We start from the raw sequence: 9491 nt of genomic DNA, 5'->3' as shown, positions 1-9491 counted from the left end.
GGGGTAGATACAAGGTAACCCGGGTGGACACAGTCCCTGTCCCACATAGGGCTCACAGTCTTAATCCCCAGTTTACAGATGAGGTAACTGAGATAAAGAGAAGTGAAGTGACTTGCCCAAGGCTACACAACAGACAGGTGACGGAGCTGGGATTAAAATCCAGGTCCTCAAACTCCCAAGGCCATGGCTTTTCCGCAAGACCAATTGTTCCTCATCTGGATCAACTAAAACACATCTCTTCTTGAACTCAAAGCCCTTACTAACTGAGAACAATAGGGAACGGGGGAGACAAAGGCAACATCGAGGCCCAGGAAAGCTGCCTTTCAAACAAAGGGCTGGGAAATCCACCCTTTTCTCTCAATCCAAACTGCTACTATGCTAATTCACTTACTATGTGCTGAGCACTGTGCTAAGTGCTGGGGAGGGCCCATTCATTGGGTGTAGGGTCAGATAGGGACCACCTTGATTATTGTTTCAGCCTCCTTGCTGACTTCCCTGCCTCCTGTCTCTCTCCACTCCAGTCCCTACTTCACAATGCTACCTGAATCATTTTTCTATGTGGCTCAATGGAAAGAACCTGGGCTTTGGAGTCAGAGGTCATGGGTTCAAATCCCGGCTCCACCACTTGTCAGGTGTGTGACTTTGGGCAAGTCACTGCACCTCAGTTCCCTCATCTGTAAAATGGGGATTAAGACTGAGCTCCCCGTGGGACAACCTGATCACCTTGTAACCTCCCAAGCGCTTACAACAGTGCTTTTCACATAGTAAGCTCTTAATAAATGCTATTATTATTATTATTATTATTATTATCCACCTCCGCATCAAACAAAAACTCTTCACCACAGGCTTTAAAGCACTCAAGGACTTTGCCCCCTCCTACCACTCCTCACTGCAACTACAACCCAGCCCGCATACTTTACTCCTCTCTCATTGTACCTTGATTTTGTCTATCTCACTGCTGACCTCTTCCCCACATCCTGCCTCTAGCCTGGAATGTCCTCCCTTCTCATATCCGATAGACAATTACTCTCCCCTCTTCAAAGTCTTATTGAAGGCACATCTCTTCCAAAAGGCTGTCCCTGACTAAACTCTCTTTTCCTTTTTTTCCACTCCCTTCTGTATTGCTCTGACTTGCTCCCTTCAATCATGCCTCATCCCTGGCCCACATCCCTTATGTACATATCTGTAATTAATTAATTTATATTAATGTCTGTCTCCACCTTTAGATTGCAAGCTCACTGTGGGCGGGGAATGTATTTGTTTATTGTTATATTGTATTTGCCCAAGCGCTTAGCACAGTACTCTGCACTCAGTAAGTGCACACAGTAAGCGCTCAATAAATATGATTGATTGATTTTTCAGTAAGTGGTTGTAAATGATAATAATAATGATGGCATTTATTAAGCACTTTCTATGTGCAAAGCACTGTTCTAAGCTCTGGGGAGGATCAGGTTGTCCCACGGGGGGCTCATTTACTTGTACCTATCTATTCTATTTATTTTACTTTGTTAGTATGTTTGGTTTTGTTCTCTGTCTCCCCCTTCTAGACTGTGAGCCCACTGTTGGGTAGGGACTGTCTCTATATGTTGCCAGCTTGTACTTCCCAAGCGCTTAGTACAGTGCTCTGCACACAGTAAGCGCTCAATAAATACTGATTGATTGATTGAACTGACTGACTCAGGGGCACTGAATCTGTCTCCAGGAGAAGACAGACATACCAGGAATAGAACTGCAAAAAACCCTCCCGAGCTCTTAGTACAGTGCTCTGCACACAGTGAGTGCTTAATAAATGCCATCATTATTATTATTATTATTATCATTTATTAACAACAAGTAAGAATGAATGAATGAAATGCAAAACAAACACCTGAGGGAAGCAGCCAGGCTAAGAAAGAGCTACAGTCCATAGGACACCAAATCGCTCTCCTGCTGTATCCCGTTCTCAAGATAAAGTCCTTTTGAGTCCAAGATGACATAATCCAGAGCTGCAAAGAGATTGTTTCTCTTTGTTTGCTCTCCCCTTGTTCCTTGGTCCTCCCCAAAGCTGAACGAGAGATGTCCATGTGGGCAGTGCCAGCAGACAGGTTTTTCGGGAGAGCGGGTGGCACTGTATTTTGGAGATTTAAGGCCTGTTAAGGGGCTCAGGAGGAAGAATGGGCAGCTGGCAACTGACTTGACAACTTCCCCAGCAGGCTCTGGGACCTCTGCCTCTTCCCCTCCTGGTTGAAACACACATACAAACACACCTAGACATACCTACACACAGGAACTCACATAAAAACACACCCATACTCTATTTATACTCGAGAAGCAGTGTGGCCTAGTGAAAGATGCAGGGATTGGTAGTCAGGAGCCATGAGGTCTGCTTCCAGCTCTGCCTCTTGCCTGCAGGGTGACCTTGGGCAAGTCACTTCCCTTCTATATGCCTCCGTTTCTTCATCTGTAAAGTGGATATGAAAACCTGTTCTCCCTCCCTCTTGGTTTGTGAGCGCCAAGAGGGAAAGAGACTGTGTCTAATCCTTTTTTTAAAATGGTATTTGTTAAGCTCTTCCTATGGGCCAGCACTGTATTAAGCACTGATCTGATTGCATTGTTTCTACCCCAGTGCTTGGTGGATACTAATTGTCTAACAGATAGCATCATTATCGTACAATCAATTTTAAACAAACCTTATGTAACAATGGCACAGTTCAAAACTCCATCCACTGGATTGAGATTATGGGCTCGCCGTCAGTCCAAACCGCTTCTCCGTTACAAGAAGACCCCAGATCAATGCTTCCAACTTTCACCTGAATAATAATAATAATGTTGGTATTTAAGCACTTACTATGTGCAAAGCACTGTTCTAAGCACTGGGGAGGATACAAGGTGATCAGATTGTCCCACGTGGGGCTCACAGTCTTAATCCCCATTTTACAGATGAGGTAATTGAGGCACAGAGAAGTTAAGTGGCTTGCCCAAGGTCACAGAGCTGACAAGTGGCTGATAGGGGATTCGAACCCATGACCTCTGACTCCCAAGCTCGCCCTCTTTACACTGAGCCATGCTGTTTCTCCGTGTTTCCTGAAGCACGCTGCTTCCTGAAGCAGGAGAGAGCTTAGAAGAGGAGACGCATCCAGAGACTGGAGTTACAGAGAGAAAAGGCCTGAGCTGCGGAGGTCAAGCAGGAAGGAAGGGACATCTTGGAAAATCAGGGACAGATAATAATAATAATAATAATAATAATAATATTTGTTAAGTGCTTACTCTTTGTCAAGCACTGCTTTAAGTGCTGGGGTAGATATAAGCCAGTCGGGTTGGACACAGTCCCTTTTCCACAGTTTTAATCCCCATTTTACAGATGAGGTAACTGAGGTCCAGAGAATAATAATAATAATATTAGTGATGGTATTTGTTAAGCGCTTACTATGTGCTAAGCACTGTTCTAAATGTGGGGTAGATACAAGGTAATCAGGTTGTCCCACATGGGGCTCACAGTTTTCATCTCTATTTTACAGATCAGGTAACTGAGGCATAGAGAAGTGAAGTGACTTGCCTAAGGTCACACAGCAGACAAGTGGCAGAGCCGGGATTAGAACCCAGGTCCTTCTGACTTCCAAGCCCATGCTCTGTCCACTAAGCCATGCTGCTTCTCCTGCTCACTGTGTGCAGAGCACTGTACTAAGTGCTTTGGAGAGCCACAGTGAGTTTACATCTAGGGTGGTAAGCTTACATTCTAGAGGGGAATATGACAATATAACAGACTTATTAGACATGTTCCCTGCCCACGTGGAGTTTATAGCCTATATAGTAATATAAATAAATTATGAATTTGTACATAAGTGCTGTGGGGCTGATGGTAGCGTGGATAAGGGGGTAAATCCAATTGCAAGGGTGATGCAGAAAGGAGAGGGAGAAGAGGAAATGAGGGCTTAGTTGGAAATGGTCTCTTGGAGGATATGGGATTTGAGTAAGGCTTTGAAGGTATGAAGAGTGATCATCTGACAGTTATCAATCAATCAATCATACTTATTGAGCACTTACTGTGTGCAGAGCACTGTACTAAGCGCTTGGGAAGTACAAGCTGGCAACATATAGAGACGGTCCCTACGCAACAGTGGGCTCACAGTCTAGAAGGTGAAAGGGGTGGGAGGTCAGCGGTGCGATAGATCAATCAATCAATCGTATTTATTGAGCACTTACTGTGTAGCGAGCACTGTACTAAGCGCTTGGGAAGTCCAAGTTGGCAACATATAGAGACAGTCCCTACCCAACAGTGGGCTCACAGTCTAAAAGATCGATGAGATTGAGATTACGGTGAGGAAGTCAGTATTAGCGGAGCAAAGTGAGTATGCTGGGCTGCAGGAAATCAGCAAGGTAAGATAGGAGGAGGTAAGGTGATTGAGTGCCTCAAAGCCGACGTTAAGGAGTTTCTGTTTGATGCAGACGTGGATGGGCAACCACTGGAGTTTCTGCACTCAGGTCTGGGGCACGTACAGGACAATGCGGTCAGATACGGTCCCTGTTCCACATGGAGCTTACAGTCTATGAGGGAGGGAGAACAGGTATTTAATCTCCATGAGGAGCCTGAGGCAAGGAGGAGCGAAGGTACTTGCCCAGTCCAAACTGAAGGAAAGTGGTGGAGCTGAAATTAGAACACAGATCCCATGACTTCCAGGCCTGTGCTCTTTCCTCTGAGCGACTCCACAACTCCGATGAATCCCGGAGCCAAGGCATCCAGGAGAATGGCAAATTAAACCTCGGTTATGGGATACCAGACATGGCTTTCATGGAGAAGCAGCATGGCTCAGTGCCTGAGTTACTTCATCTGTAAAATGGGGATTAAAACTGTGAGCCCCCCATGGGACAACCTGATCACCTTGTAACCTCCCCAGCGCTTAGAACAGTGCATTGCATGTAGTAAGCGCTTAACAAATACCATCATTATTATTATCATTATTATTTCTCCTGCCGTTACAAGGAGATGTTGGACTGATGGCTGCTTCTTGATTTGTTCTAGTTTTCTGGCTGGCAAAGTGGAAGTAACAGCACTCTCTTGCCCCTTGAGTTTCCGGACCCAAGAAAGCCAATACTGATGAACTTGGCACTCTCCAAGGGCTTGGAGAGAATAAAGAATCAATCGATGATATTATCGAGTGCTTACTGTGCAGAGCGTTGAATTGTTTGGTAATATAATAATAATGGCATTTATTAAGCGCTTACTATGTGCAAAGCACTGTTCTAAGTGCTGGAGAGATTACAAGGTGATCAGGTTGTCCCACGGGGGGCTCACAGTCTTAATCCCCATTTTACAGATGAGGTAACTGAGGCACAGAGAAGTGAAGTGATTTGCCCAAAGTTGCACAGCTGACAATTGGCAGAGCTGGGATTTGAACCCATGACCTCTGACTCCAAAGCCTGAGCTCTTCCCACTGAGTCACGCTGCTGCTTCTTCTTCTTTGTGCTTCTCTTTGTGGTAGAGCACAAAGCATTGGCAGACACAATCCCTGCCCTTGGAAGAACTCTTTGCACCATGGTTCCTAAAGTCAAGCCAGATTTCTCATTATATCAACCAATTTGCCCTTGGAGAGGGAATTGAGTGGAGCAACCACTGTAGCACTTAAGACAAAAATCTGGTATCAGGACTTAAAACTTGAAAAATCCGAGTCTGCTGCTAATGGGCCATTTGAAATTAAGTATTTAGGAACTAAATCCTAATTTAGAAAACTAAACTCACTCTTAAATATTCTTAGAGAAACAAAGGGGGAGAGCCAGGCAGAGAAGGAGAGTATATACACTACTAGATTCTGAATCACTAGTGATTCCATGCATCAGTATATCAACTTAAAGCACAAGATGATTCGCTGTGAAGGAAGATGATCTCTTTGGTCTAGACTGTAAACTCCAGGTGGCAAGGGAATGTGTCTACCAACTCTGTTTTACTGTACTCTCTGACTGATTGATTGATTTCCACCCACGGAAGGCAAGATGGAAGGTACTTAAACAATAGTCCTTGCCAGCATGAAAGACAGAAATTCTTCATAAGGTTTTAAAAAGATAGATGATTCTAATCAACCTAAGGGCGGGGCCTGCATTTTTAAAAAAAATTCTCATGTTCTCTTCCTAGTCCCCTCTCAGGATTGCACCTGGAAAGTTTCCAGTACTCTCCCAGTCTCGGCTATGGGAGGGAGAGTTAAGCAGAGACTTAACTCCATTCCATTCCTAGCTTGGGCAGTGGCTAGCGAGTGGTAGGTAATCTGCTACGAGTCAAAACTCACCCGTGCTGGACAGCCGCGGCATAGGAGAGAGTAGAGGGTGGAGACGCAAATTTACTGCCCAGAAGAAGGCCATGGTCAACCACTTCGGCATTTTTACTAAGAAAACTCTCTGGATCCACTACCAGAACGATTGCAGATGGAGGTGGGGCGTTCTGAGAGAGATGTGTCCATGGAGTTGCTATGGGTTAGAGATGATTCGACAGCATGAAACAAGACAACTCTTCCTAAAACTTAGTTTGGTGGTCTGCCTACAGCAGGCATTCAATAAATACCACCGATAAGGAATGATAACTTTGGTGAGAAAATGCGCTTTTTAAAGCCCCCCTTTTAATTTTTTATGGCACCTGTTAAGCGTTTACTATGGGCCAGCACTGTACTAAGCACTGGGGTAGATCCAAGTTAATCTGGTTCTACACAGGCCTTGCCCCACAGTGGCTCACAATCTCCATGGGGTAGATGAGGTAACTGAGGCATGGAGAAGTTAAGTGACTTGCCCAATGTCACACAGCAGAAAAATGGAGGAGTCAGAATTAGAACCCAGGTCCTTCTGGCTGTCAGGCCCGTGCTCCACCCACTAGGCCGTGCTGCCTCACAGCATCTTCAGATTGGTGCGAGCCCGGGCTTGGGAATCAGAGGTCATGGGTTCTAATCCTGCTCCCCCACATGTCTGCTGTGTGACCTTGGGCAAGTCACTTAACTTCTCTGAGCCTGTTAGCTCATCTGTAAAATGGGGATTAAGACTGTGAGCCCCCCGTGGGACAACCTGATCATCTTGTAACCTCCCCAGCGCTTAGAACAGTGCTTGGCCCATAGTAAGCGCTTAACAAATGCTATTGTTATTATTATTATTATTATCCTCACGTGGGATAACGTAATCACCTTGTATCCCCCCAGCACTTAGAACGGTGCTTTGCACATAGTAAGCGCTTAACAAATGCCATCATTTTTATTATTGTTAATGAATGCAATTGAATGCATGAATGAATCCAGTCCAGAAGGTGAAAGTAGAACAATCTTGTTCCATGCCTTAAGTTTGGTGTGCTTGCATCAGGTTTATTTTCTTTTTCATTTTTTGCTGTTATTATATTATGAATGTCACTTTGCCTCGAGCATTAGTAATAGTCATCATCATCAACAATGGTATTGAGAGCTTACTATGTGCAGAGCACTGTACTAAGTGCTTGGGAAAGTACAGTAGAGTTGGCAGACACGATCCCTGCTCATAATGAGCATAATAATAATAATTATTATTATTTGTTAAGCACTTTACTATGTGCCAAGCATTGTTCTAAGCACTGGGGTAGGTACAACATAGGTTGTCCCACTTTGAGTTCACAGTCTTAATCCTCATTTTCCAGATGAGGTAACTGAGGCCCAGAGAAGTTAAGCGCTTAGTACAGTGCTAAGTGCTTAGTGCTTCTAGACTGTGAGCCCACTGCTGGGTAGGGACCGTCTCTATATGTTGCTAACTTGTACTTCCCAAGCGCTTAGTACAGTGCTCTGCACACAGTAAGCGCTCAATAAATACGATTGAATGAATGCAGTGCTCTGCACACAAATCACTCAATAAATGCGATTGAAAGAATAAAAGTGAAATGACTTGCCCAAGGTCACACAGCAGACAAGTGAAGGAGCCGGGATTAGAACCCATGACCTTCTGATTCCCGGGCCTGTGCTCTATTCACTATCCCATGCTACTTCTCCCATTTAGGGAGAAGCAGGACTCAGAATTCTTATTCCCATCCTAATCCCTTCCTAATGGGCTTTTCAGTTTGATTTTGGGGAGTTTTGTTTGAATCGTGAAACCGCATCCTGTCTCCCTTCCGCAAAGGCTCAATCTGTGATCAGCTACTCAGTATGTTTCAGGTTTCTCGTGTCTTCATTAATCCTGACAGCAAAAACAGAAAGACACTTGCTTATTTATGGCTTAGTCTATAAGAATTGCCTGTATTCACGAGTTGTCTTGGATTATGCCCAAAAGCAACCAAGAGTTCTGGAAAACAGCGGTGTGGGAGGATTGAGATGGAAAAATTGAGCTGGAGGAAAAGTAGATAATAAACCCTTGTAACTCAGTGACCCTGTGGAGTCGATGGTCTAAGGTGGAAGTCTTTACCTTCCCCATGATTCAATGCTTAAAACAGTGCTTTGCACATAGTAAGTGCTTAATAAATGCCATCATTATTATTATTATTATCCAAATTTCCATTTTGCCTTGCCCCAAGACCTCTCACAACTTGGTTTGGCCATCTTATTTCACTCTACACCATTGGCTCTTTTCCTACTCTCTGCTTTAAAATGGGTTATTTCTCTTTCTGCCCTGGCTTGGTTCAATTAATCAATCAATCAACCAGTGATATTTACCAAGCTTTTACTCTATGCAGAGCAGTCATCAGTCAGTCAATAATATTTATTGAGCATTTATTGTGTGCAGAGCCTTCTATTAAGTGCTTTGGAGAGTATATTATAACAAAATAACAGACACATTCTCTGCCCACAACAAGTTTACGGTCTAGAGAGAGGCAGAATTAATTAGAGAAGCAGCATGGCTCCGTGGAAAGAGCACGGGCTTGGGAGTCAGAGGTCATGGATTCTAATCCTGACTCCACCACTTGTCAGCTGTGTGACTTTGGGCAAGTCACTTAACTTCTCTGAGCCTGTTACCTCATCTGTAAAATGGGGATTAAGACGGTGAGCCCCACATAGGTCAACCTGATACCTTGTATCCCCAGTGCTTAGAACACTGCTTTGCACATAGTAAGTGCTTAACCAATGCCATCATAATTATTAATGAATGAATAAATGCTGTGGGGCTGGGAAGGGGAAGTAATAATAATAATAATAAAATGATGGCATTTAAGTGCTTACTATATGCACTTGCTGCTCCCAACTGAGAGTCCGTTGTTGGGTAGGGACTGTCTTTATATGTTGCCAACTTGTACTTCCCAAGCGCTTAGTACAGTGCTCTGCACACGGTAAGCGCTCAATAAATATGATTGAATGAACGAATATGCAAAGCACTGTTCTAAGTGCTGGGGTAGATACAAGGTAATCAGGGTGTCCCTAGTAGGGCTTACAGACTTCATCCCCATTTTACAGATGAGGGAACTGAGACCCAGAGAAGTGAAGTGACTTGCCCAAAGTCACACAGCTGACAATTGGCTGAAGCGAGATTAGAACCCACAACCTCTGACTCCCAAGCCCAGGCTCTTTCCACTAAGTCACACTGCTTCAGGG

General features: G+C 44.4%; 1 non-coding gene across 1 annotated transcript; it reads left to right on the top strand.

The window, feature by feature from the left end:
• Positions 1–6107: 6107 nt before the first annotated feature.
• LOC119935409 lies at positions 6108–6247 on the top strand. The gene has a single exon (XR_005453297.1). It is a non-coding gene; the product is annotated as a small nucleolar RNA SNORA7 (small nucleolar RNA).
• The last annotated feature ends 3244 nt before the right edge of the window (positions 6248–9491 follow it).

This window comes from Tachyglossus aculeatus, chromosome 1, assembly GCF_015852505.1.
Source record: "Tachyglossus aculeatus isolate mTacAcu1 chromosome 1, mTacAcu1.pri, whole genome shotgun sequence".
Classification (NCBI taxonomy): domain Eukaryota; kingdom Metazoa; phylum Chordata; class Mammalia; order Monotremata; family Tachyglossidae; genus Tachyglossus; species Tachyglossus aculeatus.
Note: the sequence above shows the minus strand (reverse complement) of the source record. Positions and strands in the feature narration are given on the sequence as shown.